Consider the following 26,331-nt stretch of genomic DNA (forward strand, 5'->3'; position numbering starts at 1 on the left):
AAAAAAATATTATATGGTGTAGCTTCTAATCTTAAAACGTACGTAAAACTGTTTACTTTTTATTTTATTGTCTATCTATAACAGCTGTAAACCTAAAATGAAAGCTTAAAACATGTTTTAATAATTGAAATGAAAAAAAGAAACTAATAATATTACTACAATAATGATAAAACTAGTTGAGCAAGTTCGGTTAACTTTTTAAAATGTGATTTTTTTATTTATTATTTTATTTTAAGTTTAAAATTAGAAATATACTTTGAACTTTTTTATGCAACGGACAGGACGGTTGACATTACTTTATATACAAAAACCTTTGCGTTTTTTAAACTGTACATTAAACCTTTGTCATTTAAATAGTATTTAAGATTAAAGTTCAAAGGTATTAATTTATGGTGTACATGATTTTATTCATCTAATTAAAAAACGATTTTATTATTTTATTTCTGTTTGAAATGATCATAATTATAAATTGTTTTATTTTTACAATATATAAACTATTTTTTACTATATTTTTATGCTATTTAGCAATATTTCCTTGTAACTACTAGATTATTATACATTGCTTTTTATAAAACACTTTATAACTTAAATAAAGAAACTAGAAAGGATTTAGGTAAGAGCCCTTGGACATATATAAACGTCAAGATGGTTTGCTTATGATTACTTTAAGGGAAATTATTGAGAAATCCACTTATTAAAAAAATCCTATTAGTGGGTAAATAAGGCCACATAGTTTTAGAATCTCTCATTCATATTACCTCATGGGATATTTCCTTAAAATTTTATTTTATTTTACTATTACCAGTATATTTTTGTGCTGGTATTTATTATACCATGTCGGATTTTAATGGTTTGACTATACAATTATAATTTATTGTATCAATTACGTCCTTACAAAACTATAAAAAACACATTAGACGTACCACTTAAAGTATTTATAGTAAAACATTCTGACTAATATCTGACAAAAAAATAAGATTTCTTTATCACTGCCTATCAACTAAAAGATGCACGTTCAGGATTGCCAACTCCACCTTTCCTGAAGCAATAATTATCGTACAGGGTGACATTACCGCTGCTAACGTGACAATAATGTTGTATGTGACTACGCTTAGCGCAATACGTGACTATGCGTGAGATTCTTACATGACAGAAGAACACATAAACTCGAAAAAGGAACGAAATATATGTACATATATGTTTCGTTACAGTATATATTCAACTTAAGATTGTGAAAATAAAATTTACAGTTACGTTTAGGGAATAGTATGAGGAGTGGCAAAGCACTCTGAATCTAATATATATACGATTTGCAATAAATATTTATTTTATTTTACGCTATATTCCAAATATCCTTTAAAACTGTCCGCTATGCAAAGTTTTAATCTAATAGATTGAGAAGGAAGTTGGTAGAGGACAAGATCCATACACTAATTAGTTCTTCGGTCAAAGGCATGTTTGAACATACACAGTCACTAATCCATAGTCCATTTCCTTGTATATGCGCCCACACGCATTATAGCCAAGGCCTCTATGTTCAGTAATAATTACCATTTTTACCAAAACAAATCAATTTTCAACAACAAATTAATTTTTTTTAATCTTCTAAGGCATAATATTTACTTATAATACGCTTAGCATTATTGTAACATATTGTAGTATTATTGTAATAAACCATTTTGTATGTAACCAGAATAGTGAAAATTAAATATTATGTACGAGAAATTATTATAAATAATGTCTACATAAAAGGAAAGGATTTCTGATTACATGATGTTTCCAATTAAAGTAAGTGTTATTAAGGTAGTACAACAATTTGTTAATGGATAAGTAGCAAGCTTAAATTTTGAGGCTTAATGAAGGTCGATGGTACTCCTCTGATACCCGGGAACATCAAACATTTTAGATACATTGCTCATCTAAACTAACCTAGACCTATTTATTAATAGGTCTATAATGCCTAATAGGTAATTAATGCCTAACCAAAAGTAGAACATCAAGGAAAATCATATAACATAATATATTAGTATGTATAATAATTCCTGAATTCAGTTAGGTATCAAATATAAGGTAATTGAAATATGCTGCAAAAAATTTTTTCATCTATGTAGAATACAAGTATACCATGTGAAAGTGGCCTCAATCATCTTAAGAGACTGCGCTAAAAACGTTTTATATTTTGTACCCGAAATTGTACTAAAGAATCCCAAAAACAATATTTTTTAATTCATCATGCAATCTAAAGGTGTACCCAAAAATTGCATAAATAAAACAATAATTAAATTTTATTATTAAATTGAAAATGCAAATATTCAATATAGGGGCGTTGAAATAAACCCCGCTGGAAGATTTTATAGTGAATTATATTTGAAAAGAAAATGTGTATATTGTGTTTAAAATTTAATTATTTATTTAATATTAATATTTATAGTAATTTATATTGTGATTAAATACCTCATGATTCATTTTTCCTCTGCTAATGTTACTCGCAAATGTTTATTATCATTAAAATTTTATTTATTTTCAAATTATTGACTACAAAGATTTAAAAATTTTATTTAATCAATTATTCTTTGAGTTTTAACAGCGGGTTTTCTTACACACATTTTTAAGTAGTAAAAAGGAATTTACAAATAAAAAAATGTTAAACTGATATGCAACGAACGAATATTTTATTATTCTTAAAAACATTCTCATTTCTCTAGATGCTGCGAGATATATTTCATCCCTTATTTCATTACAGTACTTGTTGAAAAATATATTACGAGGTCAGGACAAAACAACTGTTTATAATGATACATATGAAATAACAATTTTTATCGTTGCATTAACAAATATTAAACATGTTAAATGTTTCGATTTTTTTAATGACAAAGCGGCATACACAACTTAAAACTGTACTTACATTGCAATTTCAACAAGTACGTGAAAAAAAATTTATATATTTGGTTTACATTTTCCATTTATGACTCTTTTTAACTGTGTATTAACTTTTACATTTTAATTAATTAAATCGTATTAAAGACCCTTGTTAAATCGAAAATAACAAAAACTTGGCATATTGAGTTCCCCCAGCTGTTCATATTTGGAACTTTAGTCACAGTTTTATTTTGACCAACTCAATCCTCCTGCACTGTTTGTTAAACCCAGTCATTAACCCTCTCCTCTGTTTGTATTACATCAGTATCCGTTAGGAATATACTACCTTGGCGTTTAAAGCCTTGGATAATTTTCAATCGTTAAATTATGTATAATAAAACAATCTTTACTTTACAAATATTTTATCCGATTGTACGTTGTGCCCAAATATATAGAGTTCATAAAAACGAAGTGCCTGCTATTCAATAACCAAAAGCGGGTCCGGAATCAACGATAAAGACAGATTCTGTTAGCAAAATGTCTACACACAATATGTCTCTCCTTTCTTAAAACCTAATGTCTTTATTTATCCAATGAAAATAAAAAATGTATGTAAAACTCAAAGCAGTAAAATCGTGGCAAAATTCGTACAAACCTAGTTGTACTGGTACAGGGTTAATTATTTTTTATTTATTTTTTTAAACAGCAGTATTAGTTTTGATTTATATAATTTTTGCAATAACATATATAGTCCCTCTACATATTCACTCAGACGAAAAATATTATAATGCATTTTTTCACTCTTAACGTTAATCTTAATAGTTTAGTGTTTGTAAATTTGCTTACCTGATCTGAAAACAGGTAAAAAGGAAGTCCAAACAATATATATATGGTTGAGATTCATTGACGATATTTTTATGATTTGGAATAATAGCTTTGAAAATTTAAAAGAATTTTTTGGAAAATCTAAAACAAATTCTCGATTTTGAAATTTACCTGTAAATTTTCTAAAGAAATTATAACATTCTTGGATGTAGATGTTTTTATTAAATCTGGATTTCTCAAAACAAAAATTCATATTAAAGACAGTAATACAATGGATTATCTACATTTCAACAGCTGCCATCCTGTACATGTCAAAAAATCAGTACCAAAGGGTTTGTCAGTTAGGGCCAAAAAATTATGTACTGATAGTGCAGATTTTCAAAATTATCTAGAAAAACTTGGAAAATGCATTTGTAAAAAGAAAATATCCTTCAAAATTTATAAATAATCAAATTAAACACTCTAATGTTCATAAAACCCCAAAAGAATGATGACGTAAAATTTATAACAAAATATTTTCCTGGTTTATATAAAACAAACAATATTTCTAAGAACGGCACACAAAATCTTGAATCTTCACCAATTACTAAAAACTTATTTTCAAAACCACCCCAGGCTAGTGTTTCGTAGAAATACTAACCTAAAAAATCTTCTGGTACGGCCCCAAATTGCCACCTACTGACATTCAAAATTCAGAAAAGAAGAAAAATTTTAAGTGTCAACCCTGTAAAGACAAACGATGTAATACTTGCAAAATTATAAAATCGTCCAATTTTTTCACCAGTAGTAATACAAAGAAAACTTACCCTATTAGAGGAGAAATTAATTGCAAAAGTAAAAATGTAATTTACCAATTAAACATGTAAAAATTGTGCAATGGATTATGTTTGGATTGACAACAAATCCATTGCACATAAGAATGAATAATCATCGTTGTTCGTCTAAAAAACAGGATGAAAAATTGGTTTCACAACACGCATTAGGCCACCAACAAAATTTTGAACAATGTTATGCACTGACAGGTATTTGCAAAGTACCCGAAGATAGAAACAAAATTGACTTAGAAAATATTTAGAACAGGCACATCAGTTAATATTAAAATCAAAAGTACCCTTTGGTCTGAATGAAATATGAAATGATCAATTGTTTTTATTATATATTATTTTTTCTAAATTATTTTTCTAAATTTCATTCTCTGTTCATGATATTATTTATTTATCTTTGGTGTTAACCACATGTTCAAAAAATTCTTGTTTATTTATTTATGTCAGTTTTTATTTATTTACTTTTGAAAATTTTGTTGCTGTATTGTTTATTTTGTATTATACCTTTTTGAAAACGGCAAAAAGCCGAAATATTAAAGGAACTTTGTATCAAGAAGTTTAATAATTGATATAACAGAGCAATTCTGCTTTTATACACTCGAAGTGAATATATATATATATATATATATATATTATATATATATATATATATATATATATATATATATATATATATATATATACTCAATTTTAAGTTGATGCAAGATATATCTGTAACCATTGAAATTATAGTATCAATATTTTTGATATTTTAAATGTTCTTTAATTACCTAGTTTTAGAGAGAGATTTCTGAAAAATTTTCCTAATTACGTAATGTGATGTTTTTACAGGCAAACAAGATATTCTATCATTGATTTTACTATAAACAATTAAAAAAATTAAAAACATCGTTTAAGAAACATTGTAGAACTAAGTTATATATAAATTATAATACTAGTATAACAATTTAAGTTTGATATAGTAAAGCCGTTTTCAAAAAATTTTCATTTACTTAGAGAAACGCTAATTTCGAGAAATAAAAATATTTATATTATATATATATATATATATATATATATATATATATATATATATATATATATGTGTGTGTGTGTGTGTGTATGTGTATATAATTAGTAGTTACCAGCACTAAGGGAGGATCACCTTTATCTTCCTTCTCCTTAAATGAATCTTGTAAATTAACTTTTTCCCGGATCCTTCATTACTTATACACAGTTGCTCCATGAATTTAGATAAACTCCGTGATACGTTCTCAATCATTTTACACAATGTATTTTCTTAGTAGTTATTTAATTTTCCTACCAATCAAAAACAGCTAGAGCAGTAATAATTTATTTGATTTAAAAATAAAGTATATAAATTATTTAAAATGTTCTCATTAATTTTTGTTATATTCAGGATGACAAATAGTATTGAATTGTAAGGTTCATATATTTCATTATTCTTAATGTATATTTTTAAACGTTTTGAAGAGCAAAATACTTTTATAAATTTACACAAATTTAAAAAGGTTTGATCTTCTTAATTCCGTTTAGTTTTATAAAATAAATTAATATGTTAAATAAATATGACTCTGTGTCTCAGCTAGAGTTTTTGTTCTCCACGTAATGTAAATGTTATTCCACTTCAAAGGAGGAGAAATCTTGGTTAAGGAGATTTGCAATGTCATATTATGTTTCAGTATAGTTTAAGTATATGAAAATATTGATACAAAAAATATTTATACACAGACCTATTTATAGATGTCCCTAATAACAAAACGATAAGAAGGATCGTTCTGATATTCTTCGTCACCGAATTTCTTTATATCTTTTTAGACGATCATGACCCCAGATTCCAGAAGTTAGGTCTGACACAGCCTCAGATAGCAAACGCTACAATGAAAATAAAGTGAACTAAGTAACATCCAAATCGAGTTATCATATAGAATCAACACTTCTACACATGGCTACGTAGTTTGTAGTAAAATATACTTATACATTTTAACTAATTTTAATTATTAATTAGTTTGAAGTTTAATGGATAAATTAAAAAACGGACAGAAACACCTCTCCACACCCACGCTTTATTAGAAGATATTAATACTTGTTTTCTAATGTGTAATACCAATCCGAAAACTTCATTATTTCAACAATGGTGAAAGCTCCCGTTTTTTTTCATCTCATTACGGAACGAAGCGGTTGTTATAACAACGTAGCAGCTATTTGTCGTATATAGACAACTCTTTAGTTAGAGTCTGGTTTGATTTATTCACTGCTATACAAAATGAAGTGTAATTTTCTGCTCCACATAGACAAAAAAAGAGTGGTTATACTTCCTGAATGGTTCCTGAACATTGAATATTTATACTGATTTTTGTGGTGTATTAAAATACTATTCATATTTATGGTCCATGGTGAATTATAAAGCTGCTATAAATTAATTCTGCCCCTCTAACAATACTCTTCTAATCGTAATACCTTGAGGTTAGTTGAATTGGTAAAATATAAAACGATATAATTGCTCATAACTGTTCCATTTGTCTTCTTCGAATTTAAAAAAAATTAAAATTTACTATGTTATTATTTGGATGGATACCAAAAACCCTTAAGCAATATACTACAATACATTAGTTAGCTCACCAGCATGGAAAGCACACTATAAGTGGATTATGTACTTTTGCTTTCATAATATAAATTGAAACATTTAATCACATTTTAAATATTAATTGTAATTAATCATGCCACAATATAATTGAAATTAACGCGTAATCTATCAGTAACCGTGGACAAGATAATCAGCTTGGTCAACTAATTAGTCATGACTTCAACAATGGAAGCCTCCCACTGCCAGAAACACTCCAGGACGGGCTCTGGGAGACCACTTCCTGCCAACGGTAGGAAAGCTGCTTAGAAGGAAGTTGTATCAGTGTCGTTGTGTGGCTATAGTATAGAGTAGACGGGTAGCGGTGTAGATTGGCTTGACTCTATAGTTAGGAAACCTTTCGAAAACATATAAAAAGAATTAGTTTAAACTATAAACTCATCAAAGCTGGTTAGGTTTGGGTAAAGGAAAGATATAGCGTGGTGGAACTACGGTAAATAATATCCTAATGCATTCCCAGGAAAGGCGCCCCTCTTCCGATAGCAACGACAAGAGGCTCTTATATTAAATTCGAATTTATCATAAAATCTAATAATTCCACATAACAAAAAAGCAAAAAATTTAAAAAATATTATTCAGTAATTACAGTATTAACAATTATGTTTTATACATTTGGAAATTTATTGCACGAATAAGTATTAAAAGTTAATTGTAATAAATTGCAAATGAAAGGGAATTCTTCATGCCTGACAGTAGTAGACGTAGTTTTCAAAAATTATAACCTTTGTATTCCAGGAACTAATAACTAATTTTTATTCCATAGGTGGTTTTCTCTAACCTTGTTAGAGACCTTTATCTTTGGAAATAAATCCATTGCAATGCGTACTGGTTTTTATTAAAGTCTAAATATGAAGGCCATTAAACGGGTTTAAAATACCCAGGAATAATACATTTCTTAAATTATATAATTCTTACCTTCAAACCTATACAACCTTCTGACACTGTAATAAAATAATAAATCAGCAACAACTACAAATTTTGGCCGACTATTTTACAATAAATAATGACTTTCTGTATTTTAAGTACTTCATTAATTGTGATTTATTTATAATATATATACCTGATAGATAGTTGAGTGTTTCAAGTTAAGAAAATATGATCCAAGAAATAATAAAATATTTACTTTAACACCTTGTATATCCTCCCATTCTTTACCAATACTATCATAGTTTATGATTCATTTTAAACCTATAACGTGAATTTGATTTTTGGATGAATTTTTAAATTACCAATATTTAAAATTCTTATTTTATATTGTTAAATAAGTCAGAACTAGTTTCTCTTTAACTAACAAATCTATTTCAAAATTAAACTTATAATCTCTGTAATACATTATTTTAATTGTTGTTTTTTAAATCAAAAATTAACTTGTAGGTTGAGTTTTGACATTCATATTAAGTGAAATGGTTCCATTATATTTCTTAGAAACTCTGCAGAGAGGTTTATAAAATAATTTTTAGAAAAGACAATAATGTAAATTTTATATTTTACACCAGTTGACTAATGATCGTATTAAAACACGTTGAAAGAAAAAAACCAAACATGGCTTTACACTAAACACGTAACATTACTGCCTGCAAATGAAAGTCTGTTGTACTTCTCTCCTTTATTTATTTCGTTTATTTTAAAATGAAAAAAAAATAGTTTCTCTCTATAATTTCGCCACGATTTTAAACATATTTTGTAATATATTACGTTTTTACGAGTTTCTTTTATTCGATACAAAAAATATTTCAAATTTTTATTTTAGTTGAAAATATTGCTGAAAATAATTTAAAATTTGTTTTTTGTCTGTGTAAAAAAACTAAGTGAATACTTTAGTAAAATGTACTAGTTTGTACTTAGTAAAAAAAGTTAATAGATTAAACATACGACATCACTGTGTAACATTGTAAGGGTCAACAGTCTATTTACACGATGTCACACACAATGGAGATAAATATCAGTGTTGTCACCTTGATAGAAACAAATATACCCTCCACTTTCTCTTCTTTCTAAAACAATACGATAATTATTTGTATCTAAAATGCAAGTCAACATCACGAAAGTAACATCCATTATGTTTCAAGCAGTATACAATTTTACTTTACTTTTATTTAATGTAATTTATTTGGTATTATAAAAATTGTTACTTTTACTATAATTTACTACACATTTGTAATAAGTTTTACTATAATTAATATCAGTGAAATATCATAATAATATTATAAATGATAAAGTAGTTTTGATTGTTTGCTTTGTTTCACGCGTACATTATTCAACTAATAGTACTGAAATTTTACATGGACATCTTTAGCTTTGTTAGTATTAATATATTCATATTATAATTTTGGAGATCTCTCTGGGATACACCCCACGGGTGAATAAACTAGTGAATAATTCCATGTGTGTCTATAAAGTTGAATACTATGTGATGAAAAAGCCTGTTGTATGTAATGAACTGGTCACGTAAGTATTATTCAATGACCACACAACTATATGATTCTATAATTAAATTATTATTTTACATTTGTGCTCTGTTATTTATAGCAATAGTTCTTATTTGAATATTGACTGCAATCGCAGTTGAATACGGATTAAATAAATAAATATATACACACATATATATATATATATATATATATATATATATATATATATAGATATGAAAAATTAAAATTATTAGTAAAAATACATTATTAGTTTAAATATTTTTTTCAAATACAAATAAGATATAAAAGAAAAATTTAGTAACAAAATTAGGCCTACTATAAATTAGAGACTGTTATCAAACCAATCTTAGATGCCTTTTGAGATGTCAGATGTCATATTTATGTAATTCTGGAACACTCAAAACAATATATTTTGCAGATATCCACTCATATATATATATATCTTATGGTATTTCTTTGTCCTGTGGCACATCACAAATATTTTTAGATATAATTCGTATTCTTCAAAACAGGGCAATTATAATTATATAAGGAAAAAGGAAAGATTCTGTCAAAGAACATTTTACAAATATACTCGTATTGCCCGTATAAGGGCTGCTTATTTTTTAATTGGCTATGTTTGTGAAAGAGCATATTCCGGGACTAATACAAGCAAACAGGCAAGCATACAACACAAGGAGAAAGAAATCACCACAAATTAGAGCTTCCTAAGAAAAAAAGCAAGTAAAACAGGACTTAAATGTTTACGAATGTTACCAAATTAGTTAGAACAATTAGAATAGCAGTGCAATCGATAATACTGCAATTATAAAGTTTTATCGTTTCATGCGAGTTTTCAGTGTCTAAATAAAATACTAATACATATAAGATATAACATATCTTTTGTTCTCAACAGTCGAATTTAATACCATTAAAGTCCGTCTACATTATTTCTATATTTTCTTAGTTTCTCTTCCTGCAATAGTTGATTTTTATGAAACACATACAAAATTTACACTTGTAGAACAGCAAAATATACTAAAACTGTATGAACTAGAATTGTATGAGTTAGAGATAGATTGGACTGTTTAAATTCACATAAATACGTATGTATATATACATATTGTGCAACAATAAAAATAAATTAATTTACACCTAAATAAATATAAATTTAAAGACTCATGTATATTTGTGTTTGTATGTAATATTTATTATACATTATACGTATATCAGTGTCAATCCTTGAAAATGTATTTCTTATCGTAATTACGAACTAAAAATGCTTAAACTTGGACAGGCATACAAAAAACATATATTTATTTACATTGACTTCAAAGAAAAGATCATTATACCCCAGGGGATTGATCATTATAAGGCTGTTGCCTGAGCTAGTGTTAACGGTCTGGCGCGATCATTACCGTCTGTGTACAAACGTCCAACAATGTACCGCACCTAATTGTTTGGTTATAGAGCACGGTTAGCCTTTAAGGATCTATTTGTATTTCTGACATTATTCTGCTGTACCATAATGGCATTGAAACACCAACACATTGTAAAGGAACCCTGATTTTGTGGGAGATTTGACAGCGTTCAGTAATAAAAAAGAATCATTAACACTAGGTTTCTAAATCTGCAATCTGATCTCTTCTTCAGTTCAATAAACAACCGAACACGTAATTGCAATCCAGGTTAAAAAAAATCATACCTTAGTGTCTTAGCAACGTTTTAATTTCAAGAAATAATAATAAATATGTATTCCTCATCCTTTATTTGTAATAAGTACCTTGCGATATCTACCGTGACAGACTTAAATACTTTTGTATGCAACGCTTCATGTCTATAGCTCAATTCATTTAACGGGGCTTTCTGTGAATTGATAGGAAGACATGCATCATACAGAAAGAAACCCGTTTTTTATCCCGTTAAGAAAAGTTCAGTTGAGGTAGGGAGGTTACCATTATCCAAGATTGCGCTGAAATCAGATCTCTCCATGAACATTTAACATTAACTTGAACTATAACATTTTCTAAATTATGTACTACATGAACAATCTACATGGATTATTATATCTCATGCATAAATATCATACGATCTTACTAAGCACGCACGCACACGCGCGCGCGCACACACACACACACACATACACACACACACAAACAAACACACACACACATACATACACACATATATATATATATATATATATATATATATATATATATATATATATATATATATATATATATATTTATGTCTTTTATATATATAAAAGAAATAAAGTTAAAAGTTTGTTACGACAGTAAAGATAACAAAAACGGTTTTACGGTTATATTAATTTCAACAGGATAATTATCCTACACTATATGAATACAATTTAAATCATTTGAATCCTTATAGGATTGCTTTTAAACGAATTGTTTCTAAAAGGAAACTTATTAAGATGGAGACAATGCATCCTGTGATTGGCAAAGGCTCATTCCATTCCCCAGCTATTCATATCTCGGGGGTTTAGTTTGTGTTTATTATGTCTTACCTACCTGCACGCACTCTTTGTTAAAAATAATCATTAAGGATTTCTGTTTGTATTACATGAATCTGTTTGCGTTCTGTTGTTTTGGTTTTATTAAAGTTTGAAAATGTTATTACCTCTTCTTCTAAAGTAATAAGCTACTATTTTATAAAATAACAACATTATATTTTCCTATGCCACTAACTTCATAAATAATAACTGTATATAACGAGTGGGTTTGATGCTATATCAATAGTCCTATTTAAAATCTTTGTTTGTTTTCTTTTTTAAATGTCATAAAAAAAGAAAATACTAGTTTTCCCCCTTTCGACGATCTAATATTATGATCTAGGCTTTCAATTATTTACAATGACAGCTATTTAGTTTTCGTTTAAGCCTATTAAGTTGTAAAATCAATTTTAACTATAGTAAGCTATGAAACGAGTTTTTCGAACAACAAAAGATCAAATAATGAAATTTGTATTTCCATTTAAAAGGAATACCAAATCAGGATACATTAGTAGTAAAAATGTCTATATGCCAACATGGGCCAGATGAAATTAATTTTGGTTCCGTGTATTTTATTTATAAAACCAAACAAATTAAAATGGTATTTTTATAAAATGTTCTACATACGATATTTACATTCTATATTTATACAAGGTTTTTAAACCTCCAAGAGAGTTCTAAAACTCTTACAGATCATATTTAAACTGACCGTGTTTTTCAATTATGCCCTAAACTGTGTATGAAACGGACACATATTTTATTATTCTGTTCTTTACACTTAAACAAAATGCAATATGAAACTTACCTACCTAAATAATTACTTCCTTCGCGTAGTATAAAATATATAACAAGTTAGCTTCAAAATACATTTGGGTGTCAAATAATCTAAAATGTATGATTATTAACAAAAAAATTATCATCAACAAAACAATCTCAATTAATATAAGAGTGACATTAAAGAGTAATAAATATGTAACATTCCCAGATTTTAACTAATCAATTCATTTACACAATCTTGATAAACATAAAAAATAGTTGAATTGCTTGATATTTGTTACTAACCTAAACCGAAACTTAGTGAAAGGTTGGTGCTGATTTTTAAGTTTTTTTTAAAATTATTTTTATAATTTTTTTTCTAAAAAAAGAATTAAAATAACTGTAACTGACGTGTCGTACGTGTAAGCCGACTGTAAAATAAGTAACTTGGCTTGTGCCGAAGTTAATGTGTTAGGAACGTGTACAGGATGTCCCACGAGTAATCCAACAGACTAATCAAATAGTTTCCTCCCATTAAATTAATGAAAAAAGTTCTTGGTAGCAGATATCCGGAAACGCTTTCTTAACGAGCTACGGCTAACGAAATAATTAACCTAAATTTTTTAGGAAAGTACGGAAATAAATTAAAACTAATGTTTACGGTTTAGGGATAGTTGTTATTTTTTTATTGGATCGTATATAAAATGAACTTAAAAATGTAATAAAAACCATTCTAGACCTCTAAGACCACCCATTTCTGAGATATTAGACAAAATATGCAAAATCCGTCTAAAATACATATGTTCTCTGCTCATATTTGAAGTAAATTGACTTTATAAGTGGATAATTAACACGCAAACTTTTAGAACTAAGGTTTCAAAGAATATTATAAAATATGACAGTATTAATGTTTACGTAAATCGTGTGTGTGTTGTGTTGCTTAATTCCGAAAATTCAAATAACAAACCATTTTCGTTCCCGGAAAGGTATACATTTTAAACTATAAGTTGAAATCTACAGATAAAATCAGCAATCGAATTTGAGGTTGATACTTTGAACTGAGAATTTATAAACACAGTTTCGTCAAGTAAGAAGATTCAGTTTGCTTGGCAATATCCCGCAGTCGATTGTACTGTGTTACAATACACAACTATTAACAATGATTGTAACAGTTAATGTTTATGACATTTTAAAACTTATCGAACTAAATTAAATCTATATACCAATTATAATATAAAGGAATCTTCTTCTAAATTAGTATTTGTATACTAGGTTACCCGTGTGAATATTTGTAGTACTACGAAAGCATGAGCGTCATAAGATACTTCACCTGGGTAACAAAAGTCCCTTCAAAATCGAACCATTACGAGTTTTTCCGTCATATAAAAGGAATCTTTGTACCAGAGTTCAGTTTTCTAGCACATTTATATCAAGGTTTTTTTAATCGACGGGGAGACAGGCTTATACAGAAAAACTGTCCTTTGACCATTTTATCCCAAAATTTGGAGAGCACTTCCGCGGACAAAAACATACGTTTCTAGTACCTAAGGACCTTCTATCCAGATATCTCATGCAAACAAACAAGCAGAGGAACGGTTAGTCCTCTTGACCTATTGACGCCAGAATAATTAAGTTTATTCCTTTGATAAAAAGCAACTTATACTCCAAGTACCTAGTTTCAAATGCTTTTCGTCAATAGTTATTGCAGATATGGACAGCCAGCAAGTGGGACAAACAATTACACGATTTTTAGAAAAACCAGACTAGTTCTTAATACTATTAAATAAGCTCAGGATCCTCTGTAATATAATGAGTATAGAAAGTTATTTCCACCAACTATTTTTATTTTAAATATTTTCTTCATTTATTTGGCTTTTATGAAATGAAACAGCCTCTCAGAACGGGAAATGCAATCCAGAGTGGTTGAATAAAGGAGGAAAAAATGAGTAATTACAAGACAAAAGGCTGAGAAGTGGTTAAGAGACATCTATTTTGGGAAGTGTTCTTCCATTAGTGTTGAGTCAGCTCCCAACCTCTTGTATTTGAAGAGGATTGAAGTTAAAAGTTGATGCATTCAGTATTGGACAGCTGGATATGTATTTTGTAATTGAAAGGCGTAGGAAATTTGTTAAGAATAATTAATCGGTAATGTAACATTATTTTATTTATAAAAATGTTTTTTGGTTTATTATATGGAATAATATCCGAACTCTATTTATGTCTTCCATTAGTGTTGAGTCAGCTCCCAAACTCTTGTATTTGAAGAGGATTGAAGTTAAAAGTTGATGCATTCAGTATTGGACAGCTGGATATGTATTTTGTAATTGAAAGGCGTAGGAAATTTGTTAAGAATAATTAATTGGTAATGTAACATTATTTTATTTATAAAAATGTTTTTTGGTTTATTATATGGAATAATATCCGTACTCTAATTATGTGTTATAAAATAAGTGACGGATTATAATATTTATTACTTAAATATTAAAACACTTTAAAGTTCACAAAATTTTACTTGCAATATTGAAATGAATTAGGAACGAAACTTTATTTCTTTTAAATCAATTGGGAAAAGTTTAGACCTAATTGTAATTAATTGGGAGAAATCGAAATATCTGTGCCTTTATCAATCCTATAATGCAGCTGAATCTTTTGCGAAACTAAGAGGGAAAAATGAACTCTCTTTGATAATTTTAAACCTACGTTAACAGTAGAAAAAATGCATAAAATGTTTAACCTAAATCTGCATATTTAGACCTGCTCTTTGCTGTTTATAAGAACTTGAATGAGTATTTTAATTTACTAATATGTTTTATCATTCATATTTTAGCTAAGTTTACACATTAATTAATAGTAGGTAATCAGCATATTGCTTACAAATCCAAGTTTTTCAATTTTTTTCTTGATATTAAAACACTTTGGAAATTAAATGATACAACTCTTAGGATCGATACATATCTGTGAATTTATTAAAATAATTTTGTTAAATTAGGTTCATGTAACATACCTTTCTGATAAACACAAAAAACTATTTTTCTTACAGTATTTAAAATGTTAAACAAGACACGATATAGACAAAGAAATTTGAACAGGAAAAGTTACTAAAACTTTGTAAAAACAGCACAGAATATTAATGTTGGTAAATAAGTTTTTATATAGGGAAATATGTTAAATTTTGCTGTATTAACACAATGATTTGTCTTAATTACTGTAGAAATTATTTATTAATACAAAGTACAACCATATTTTCTTTTAAAAAAGTCACATGGACTACGCGGCCCGACTTCTTCCTCAGATTTTTCAATTTAACCTATATAAAAAAATATTTAAAATAAAGCGTAGCAGTTAAGCAAATTTGTGAGCACCGTTTCATAATGGTGGAGATATATTATGTTTAGTTTTTTTAATTTTAAAATTTGTTTTTAATAAAACTAAAAATTTTTATATTATATTTGTAAAATGTAGATCAAATTGGTAAAACTAAAGAAATTGAGTATTTACCACAGATTACACAGCACAAAAACAAAAGTGGGCAATAAACTTTCACACCCAATAATAGATAATCCGTGTGTTCCGGTCAGAGCCACTCGCCATTGTTGTTGAAATACAACTGCAGAGGTTTTGTTTGGTTGACTCTGTTCCGTTATATGCAGCTGTTCGGTATATCCCTCAGTCCTTTATTTACCGCTGTAGACCAAAATATTAGGCCGATCGTAAAATATAAAGAGCAGTCACGTTGACAATTTTTGGAAATCACAATCTTTTTACATCTTATATTCATTAAATAACTGCATATTTGTTCAAGCATTCCCCACAATTGTCGAATTAATTGTACATTACACAAATTTCACTCTCTTACTTCAAAGTTCAATGCTTTTAAATTGTAATATCAGGTAATAAAGTTTTTAAAGAAACTCAGTGCTCGATTGGGCCTTATCGGAACGGTAGTTTAGCCGTATGTGTATCAGTCTGCTACATACACTGGTCTGTTCGAAAATTCATAGTGGAAAGAACCTAGATTTTTCAAATTTGTACATCGATTTCTCTTGGTTCACGGAGGAACTATAATCACAGGAGTAACAATTTCTAAAATCAAGACGTTTGTATGTATGAATGCTCGTCTGTCTCTTGCGATTACTCTTGGTAACATAGGTTGCTTTTAGTCGATGAAAGAGCCCCAATCATTTAAAGGGGTAATGTCAAAAGTCTAACCATCTGTCTTTACATTTTTCACTCTGCCCGTCTGTGTTATAACTCTTAATAAAAACACTCTTAAATACTTTAAAATTAGCACATTGTTTTTGATAGTGAAAAAAATCATTAATATTAATATCAAAGGGTCAAAGGCCACTCTTCCTGTCTCTCTGTCAGTCCGTCAGCCCGTCTGTTCAACATCGATTTAAAGAATTATTCCTTTGACCTAAAGCAAGTCAGGCAGAAATGTCTTTGGAAAGTAAATTTTAATTAAAAAATATAAAGTAGAAGTGTTTATGTATATAAAGTGTAAAGTATAATTTCCGAAGTTAATAAACAAGATATTAACTTATAATTTAAAGTTAATAAACGTTTCCCAGAAAACATATAAACATAAAATAGCTCAAAAGTATTACGTTTTAAAACAAACAACATAATAGTCAACATATGTTCGGATATAGTGTTAGGTGTTAGGAGTTTGAACTTTAAAATAAAACTTCATAATTTATTTTTTTAACAGCTCACTTTAAAAAAGCATGAAACTAAACTATTTTAGAAATGGAAATTGTGCAACATAAGGGTTTTATACTAGGCTTTCAACATGATCACATTATCGTAAAAAGTATAGTTTATTTTTATTCACATAAAACGTGTAAATTAGCTTTTAGATTATTTACATTTATTTTGCTATTTAAACAGTATCCTGTAACTTGTATTGCCTCGTACATACATAGTCTCTTGTTAAAATGTTTCAAATACAAGTGAATATTATGATATCTCACTTACTATTAGTGCATTTACATTTCAAAATTTGCAACCAATTACTGTTTAAAATGGTCAGTCTATTTGTATTACAGTATGTTTACTATATTTATGACATATGTACAAATCTAAATGCCATGTACATCATCATCATGTAATGGGGAATCGTACATGAACTTAAGCAATAGAATCAGACGTTGTATAAAAGTGTGGTCAAAGGAGAAACATTTCACCGCCCGAACAATCCATCTTTCCGCAGTCTCCTAGCGACAACATAACATTCCTAACAGCCTTCCCACGGTTTAATTTTATTTACGATGCATTTAATAAACCAACTTTTAATACAAGATGTAATTCTCATTAACACAAATGAATGTTATTTTCTTTTTGTTAATTATTGTGTTGCCTTACTTATCTTGAAATGCCTTACTTATCTGAAAATACTGCATTGAATATTTATGAGAGAAGCTGGAAATTCAAGATGATCGTATATCTAAAACAAGCACAAAAGTAATACTGGAGAAGCAGCTCACATAAATTATTTTCAAGAAATCGGGGGATTTACAATTTTAAATTTCCATGTACGTTTTTAACTAAAATTGCATAAATGCTAATATTAAAGCAAAAGTTCACGTCTTACTACGTAATTTCCTACTAAAACGTAAAAATATTTGTTATCTATTAATAATAATAAATTATTAAATATCGTAAACAAAAAATGTTTTATTCAGTTGTAATTTTGAATATTAATATAAGTTTCTTAAAGAAATGTAATTTAAAAGAAAATTATGGATTCATTTTGTATTAAAATTATAGATCTTTGCCAATACATCATTTGGGAAACAAATGTACAGGTGCATTTATTTATACAGATTTATTTCATAAATATGTTGCAATTAGACGCTTAGTTCAGTCAAAAATAAAAAATTTTGGTGTATAGTAAAAACTTATTCTATTTCAGGTGTAATAGGTAAAGTAAACATTTTTAATTGTGTAAAATATACACTTTAATAGGCCTACATTGATACTAAATATCTTCAATATACATCAAACTGGATTAAAGATAATGTGTAGAGAAACCTACGTATGCAGGCAGACAAAGACTTAGATTTGCAAACTATATAGATTTACAGATAATATTTATGAAAATTGAATTCCGTAATAATAATTGTTTGCCTACTTTGCAAGCAAGTTTTCTTTATAGTCTTCGTATTCGTTTTTCGAAGGTATGAATGACTAGTCCAGATACAGCACAGTATATTTAAATTTTTTCACGATGCCGATTTAATATATCATCCCATTTCCTTGGATTAGTATTGGAATTATGTCTATATCTGTATATACTCGTATACCTATTTGATTATCCTTCATTACTGAAAAACATATAACATGTCGAATAATATCTATAATGAACATAGATTTGAGTATCTGGTGGATTGCTCTACAATTGCATTTTATTTGTCAATGGGCCCATTCTGTTCGCTTTTTCCTCAAATTGTGGTCACGCAGCGGATACATCTTTCAGTAGTGTTATCGCGCGATCTCTCCGCTTTAGTTCCTTCAGCTACTTTAAATTATGCGATCCAATAATTCCAAATAAAACAAATTTCGAGTGTTTTATAGGTTCACTTTCACAATTTCGTTCATTAGTTAAAGGTCCACAAAATATATAGTGGGACACTTGCCTGGGACTTAGTCTAGGACCATAGCCGAAAATTTAGCGGGTAATTTTTTAAAAAAAAGTACATATTTATATAACTCCAATCTTAACTTATGTTAAATTTTGTTAAAAATAGGGATGGCTACCCCAAACAGGCTTGCCTAGTGGGTATGTCTACTATTTTACAGCTTTGTAGATACCTAGAAAAGTATTTAAAATTTAAGTAAAACTGTATAAATTAATCAAACAAATTGACTTCTCTTTATGTTAATGTCTATTTTAGTTACTGTTTATTTTAAGAAATGTATAATATATCATATATGTATATAATATTCTGTTAGTATATAATATGTGTGTGAATGTATAAACTGTTTATAAAAGTTGTGGAATAAAGGTTTTTTGTAATTGAAATTGACTTGAAATATTGTCTATCCTTCAGTGTACAAGTTCTTTATTTTAAAAATAAATTTTTGAATGGAATCTTTGAATAAATATGGAGGTTTTGTATCTACTATATGTACTGCACCTGCCAAATTTTCTCCAAATCTCGTTATTAGAGTTTTTATGATTGAGTATTAAAATATAATTATCACAACATATTCTTAGTTAATATTTTCCATGTTCTTCATCAGCGGAAAAAAAGAAACATTCCAATACCTGAAGAGTACTTTTCTATATTTGTAACATGCAACTACTGCAATTAATCTCCTGTCCTTTTAAACTGCAATAAAAATGCTGTAAAATAATACAATACTATCTTATTTTAATTTTAAAAGTAGTGAATTTTTTCACCTCCGGTTTGTATACAGAAACAGCTTAAAGGTTCCATCAAAGTGCAGTATGTTGTTTCTTGCCCCCACTAGAAATTCAAATAACAAATATCCCACTTCTGTATTGGTAATGGGTTTTTTTATTTCCTGAAATAAAAACAGACTATGTTTTCCCTAGTTAAGATTGATTATTTTCTTAATTTGTATTGATTTAAGAATGGAGTAATAGTTAGTCATTTAAAGTAAAAATTTTAGTGTACGTACGAGGCTACTAAGGATTTTACCCCTGGTATTTGGGATTTTAGTCCTAAGTTTGCCACGTAATAAAGTTTTCTGTTCTTTAATAATTCAAGAAAGCAGTATTTTATTAGTACACATTTTAAAGTACTTATCAGGATGCTGGTGGAACACGTCACATTTATTTTTAAATAATATAGAATAGTTCTGTAAAAACATTATCAGGGTTAGTAATATTTTAGTTCTTGATATTTATTTCCTTTAATATGTTTAATGTTAAATACTGTTTGAGGAGTTTCAATTAATGTACCAAAACATATTTAGCACGTAACTTAAGCCAAACATTTACTATAGATTTAAACTTTTGTTTGTTTATTGGAATATTTACGATTCATTTCATGCAATAGACTTAGTTAACCTTTCATTTATACCTCGCATATTAGGGAAGATGTTTATGGCATTAAAGCCTATCTATTATGGAAAGCCAAATACAAAATACGCCATTTTTATGTTACAGATTACCTTCCTATAAATAAGTAGGAATGGGTTTATTAACACGTTGCTCAGAATTTCAAAAGTTAATATCTATTAATTAAGACCAGTGGATTTAATTAATTGTCACCTCTTTGTTCCGATTAAAATTCCAACCTCATTTTAGTTGAGAAAGAGTATTATAGACGGAAATAATTGTTTTTCTCAACCATTTGAGGAATGGGCTTCGCTAACGCTGAACCAATTAAATTTAATTTTAAGTAATATAGTAACATATTATATATTACAAAGGACTTAGAAATAAGTTTATTGTGTAATACCAGCTTCTTTCAAGGTTTTATAACTATTAGGAATACATTTCAGGAATGTTCTTTATATATGACATTACTCTAGATGAGTCATGTTTGTGTACATTAAGTTGAATATTCTTATAAAATATAAATAAGTTTAGATCATTGATGTATTGCAGTATCCTACCAACACGTCTACATATTTGTGGTTATCATTAGAAAATAATTGTAATTTTAACCATCAATTGGTAAATAATAACTTTTATAACAATATCAAAACTAATTATACATTTTTCCGAGAGAGGTTGAAGAGGATATATATAATCAAAATATGGCTTTTATCTTGAAATTATGAACGCTTTATATAACAATATATATGTAATGTAAATATTTTATATTTTGATAGCTAAATAAAAATTTTGTATTCATTAGCGTATTTCAGGAAACAGTTGTTTTTCAAATCAACTCAGATCATCACTAAATACTAACTAAAACTACCCAAATCACAGCTCAACACCACAAACTAATGGGTATAGATTAAAAATTCTTTCATCTTACATTTAAAAGACGAACCAGATACAGTACTTGTAATGTGTACGTGAAGGCCATTCCAAATGCAGGGAACAACAAAAGAGAAGCCTTTTCGCCCAACTTCTAGCCTCACTTTCAGAAAGTGCAGTCTCCCATATTGATCAAGGCTTCGTTGAGAGACCTCCCCCGATACAATAGTTTCTTGTTAAGATACTGTGGTTCTTTAAATTTAAGAACCTTATGAACCATGCAAGCCTGCACACTGCCTCCACGGGAAGTGACAGCATCTAGGGAAAGGATAGATATGACCAATCCGTCTCAGGTTAAGAATAAACCTGATGGCTGAGTTCTGCAGCTTTTTGATTCTGGCAGTTCTCTATTGAAGTGTTGTTCCCATAAGCAGGTTTACAGTAATACAAGACCGGCAGTAAAAGCTTGAAGAGTACATAAAACTATCTATAGTAAATAAATAACAATACTAAATATAATTATTTTTGATAATTAGGCTATAAATAAAATTAATTTAATATATATTAATATAATTCTAGATAGTTATAAATGTCAGTTAATTTAAATATCATTGTATTTTATTAAAAACGGTGGATGAGTGTTCCAGCTTATTCACTTAATTTATTAAAGTTTTATTATGATAGCAATTATTTAATAATCATATATAGGAATCAATGTATATTGAAACTTCCTGAGAATTTCGTGAAATAAAATAAATTTTCAACAAATAAATATTGTTTATAGTTTCAAACACTGAAATTTCCAATTAGTAAAACATCTATTTTTAGGTTACAATATAGAATACTACAGAAAGAAATATATCCAGTAACAGTTAGAGCTGTGACGTGCTGTGTGCCAAATTAAATAAAGCTGCCAACTCCTATATGTCTCGAGTGTTCTCGACTTTAAGTTAAACAAGCCCTTCTACTTTGGGACGTTCTTTCTAAACTGGCATGACGTAAGGTATTGTCTTTTTTGTATTTCTTCTAAGTGCGTTTTAGAAACAGTGAAGTAAACGTTACTTATCTTCGTATTAATGATTAATAAGCATCTGACGTTAACAGTTGCAAAAAGGCTCATCCATATATATATATATACATACATATATATATATATATATATATATATATATATATATATGTGTGTAATCATAGCCCTACTTATATAAAATAACAAATGTTAGTACATATAAAACACTGAACATTACTTTTTGTAATTTTTCTAATTAGTGTTAAATAATATTATCCCCTAATAAATTGATATGTCGTCAAATACATTAAATTATACCAATTAAATTGTCTTTCTAACTAATTGATCTATTCTATTTCCAATGATCTAATCCAATGATCTAATCTCATTGCATAAAGTCATAAAATATTATAATTTCAAATAGTTTATTTTGATTGGATGACCAAGTTTTCCATAGCATTTGTTACAGCAATATTGTATTTACCCAATTGTATTTTAATAATAAATACAATAACTTTACCAACACTTAAATAATATGTACTACATATATGCTCTATTCCTATTGAAAAATATATTTGGACTCATCGTATTACGTTTTAAGGGCTTTTTATAGGAAGACTATGGATTTTGTCCATAGTTATGTATAATTATCGTATTAAATAGTATATTCTTTATTTTAAAATAAAATAAAACAATACAAATGTTTAAGAGACCAATTTAAAGACCCCAATCAAAATTTGTTGATTACTACCTGAGTAACAGATCTCTTGTTTAGTACTTAACATTTTTACCATGGTGATTAAAAAAATTAAAATCCAATACCTGTCGCAAACCGAAAGTCATCTTCAGAGTATGAAGAGCAAACAGCCTTTGAAGAATTTCCACACTCTCATGCACTCACATATTGCTTGATATTTTACAGGATCAGGAATGTATAGCTTCGTTTGACTTGGTAGAAGCGAGTTAATTTGGAATACATTATATTTATTCACTTCCATAAAACAAAGTATGTCGTAAATTATCTTTGTAAACGTGGTATTCTGAACTTATCAAAACCATAATTCATTTTACTGTAATGGTTAAAGACAAGCCAAGTCAAAGCCAGAGCGAAAGCTACTGATGTCTGTAATTTTGATGATAACCGAAGTTACATCATTGAAATATTTACTTTTCAAACACAGAAACAAATTTACAATGAATATTACTGAAATACTTTAAACGTTTCCAATTGCCAAAATAAACGAATTTTAAGATCAAAAAAGGACGAGAATTCCAATAACTCCTCCCTACTGTTTTACATAATTAGTTTTACATTTTACATTCCCTAATAGTTTTGCCAAGATAAAAGATTAGGATATAATTCGTTGGCGTTACATATTTAACAAATTTTAACTTGTAATACTGAAGATTTGTTCTTGTACAGTCATTTAAACGACTATAACATTAAACTTAGAAAATATAATAATTATGCAACATAAAATAGTAGGAAGTTATTGATTAACTATATTTACTTAGTACACCTTATTCAATCTTTATTAATATCACGTCTTTAAAATAAAACTTATATGTCAATAGTGTTATTAATCTCATTTTGATCTTAATATATCTTCGATGTAATACGTAATCCCAGACATTCTACAATCAGAAATTAATCACATATACACACAGCAACATATTGGGGCAAGTCATCGAATAACGTATCGAGTTACGTGTTCTCTGAGATTGGTGTTACTTTACAATGCTCAACTGAATAGACCTTTAAATCAATACACAACGTTATTACTGTCAGAAGCATTATGGTAAACTCCATATTGACCGCAAGTGGTAATAGTTTATTTATTTATGTATAATTTTTGCTGCTCACAATAAAATTACTTTTTATATTCTGCTTATTTGACAAAATGGTCCAACGGCTTTTATATTTTGCTGCCATAACTTTTTACTTACTTCTTTAACTCGTTAATTGGCCAGATCAAAGAGTTGAATACTGAAAATTATTTCATGTATACGGCTTGTAGGATTAGACAAACAAGTATATTTACCAACGAATAACTAAAAAAATTACTGTTAATACTTTATATTTACAAAAGGATATTGTAATTATTGTACACAAAAATTAAAAAAAACACAATAATAAATTAATTTTTTTATTTATAATCACTTAAAGAAACACATGGATATAAATACACAACAACGTAAGTAATTTATTAAGCTGTTTTGGGGAACAGAGGGAACAGTTCTTAATTTATGAAATAAGAACAAGGAACAAGTTTCCTTATAATTAATTCGAAAAAGACTCATATAGTCAAAATCGTAATATATAGTCGGTGACAGAGTCGAAACGGAAAAAACAATTTTTCTAGAATGTACCATCTTTTTAATTTTATTTCTGTTAAATTAAGAATGTTGGAATTATTTTAATAAACTGAATCAATGATAAGTACTGTTTACGTGGCTTCAACAAATAACAATGCGCGAAATATAAATTAATAACTAGTACCTAATATAGAATAATATAATCATCACATTATTTGTGTACCGTTTGTGCAGACCAGCTAATCCAGATTACAGCTTATTTTTTCTTGAAGTGTCTTGCGGATAGAGATAGAAAGACATGTTGAAAAATCAGACAAGAATTAGACATATGCCATTTTACTTATTGATTCTCAAATAGCAAATATTTACAGCGCCAGGCAGTCAGAGCAGAAATATATCCTAGCTAATAAGTAATTTAAGTAGCAAATATCTACACCACCAGGCAGTCAGATCAGGAAATATCCTACCTAATGAGTAATATTCTATTGACGTATATTTACAACAACAGGCAGTCAGATAAGAACATATTCTAACTGGTGAGTTATTTCAACAGTTAGTTCTTCGATGGTTTTTATAGAACTATTTGGAACCTATCAATGCAAGTTGAATGCACTATTTGATAAATACTATTTATTTTATCCAGTTTATAACTGATCACTGCTTCGTGCACACTTACCTGCCCTAAAATTTGTAAAGGTGCATACTCATATGCAAGTATTGTGATGGCGAGATGACTTTATTGTTTCCAAAAGCTTGGTGGTTGAATCCTAAAGATTTTACCTTGATTATGTCGTTGTTAAGATTCTCGTGAAGATGACAATTTTGTAATGCAGTTTCTTTCATTTCTTATGGTATGCTCTGAAATATACAAGAGTAGGTGGTTGTCTGAGAGGCCTTCGTAAAGATTAACACTTAAATAATTAGTTTAATTTTACACCGATCCTGATTAACACACAGGCACCGATCCTGTAATACTTGTAGGGTCCGTGATAGGATTTTACCCAGCAAGTAAAAGACAAAATAACCCAGGATCGCCAAAAACTACTCAGAATTAGATCGTACCTTGCATGCAGTAATACATCCTTGAGCTGCTCTATGCCGACTGTTCGAAAAGTAGCTTAATTTATCTTGTACTATTTGACATACAATGTTAAGGTTATATAGATTTATTGTGTACTCATACTAGAGTTTAAGGAAATAAAATAGCAGCTATACTAATTTTAGCGTCTTAAAACATATATTTCACCGTTAAAAAAATAAATACATC

The sequence above is a fragment of the Homalodisca vitripennis genome, chromosome 8 (assembly GCF_021130785.1).
Source record: "Homalodisca vitripennis isolate AUS2020 chromosome 8, UT_GWSS_2.1, whole genome shotgun sequence".
NCBI lineage: Eukaryota > Metazoa > Arthropoda > Insecta > Hemiptera > Cicadellidae > Homalodisca > Homalodisca vitripennis.